This window comes from Priapulus caudatus, unplaced genomic scaffold (genome assembly GCF_000485595.1).
Source record: "Priapulus caudatus unplaced genomic scaffold, Priapulus_caudatus-5.0.1 Scaffold402, whole genome shotgun sequence".
Lineage (NCBI taxonomy): Eukaryota > Metazoa > Priapulida > Priapulimorpha > Priapulimorphida > Priapulidae > Priapulus > Priapulus caudatus.
This window is the reverse complement of record NW_014577463.1, coordinates 110,493-110,870: the sequence shown is the minus strand read 5'-3', so window position 1 is coordinate 110,870 and position 378 is coordinate 110,493.

Here is a 378-nt window from a genome sequence, read left to right as displayed (position 1 = left end):
TCTCTCTCTCTCTCTCTCTTTCTTTCTCGTTCTCGCACTCTCTCGATCCCTCCCTTTCTCGTTCTCTCTTCTTTTTTTATCTCCCCGACCGTCTCTCTTGCTGTCTTTTTATCTATGTATCTCTCTATATCTTTCTTTCTCTCTCTTTCTCTTTCTATCCCTCATTGTCTCTCTCTTTCTCATCCTCGCTTCCCCCCTCTCTCTCTCTCTTTCAATCTCTCATCAATCGATGGCAGTCTTCATGTTAATCGTCATCAGGACGCATTTCTGCGTGTATCAAGTTGCGAGTCCTTCTTTGTATAATCGCTTACAATAGCATCAGCTCCATTTATGTACGACTATGGACTGAGCATTTAGGTCATGGGGGGAATAGCGCCG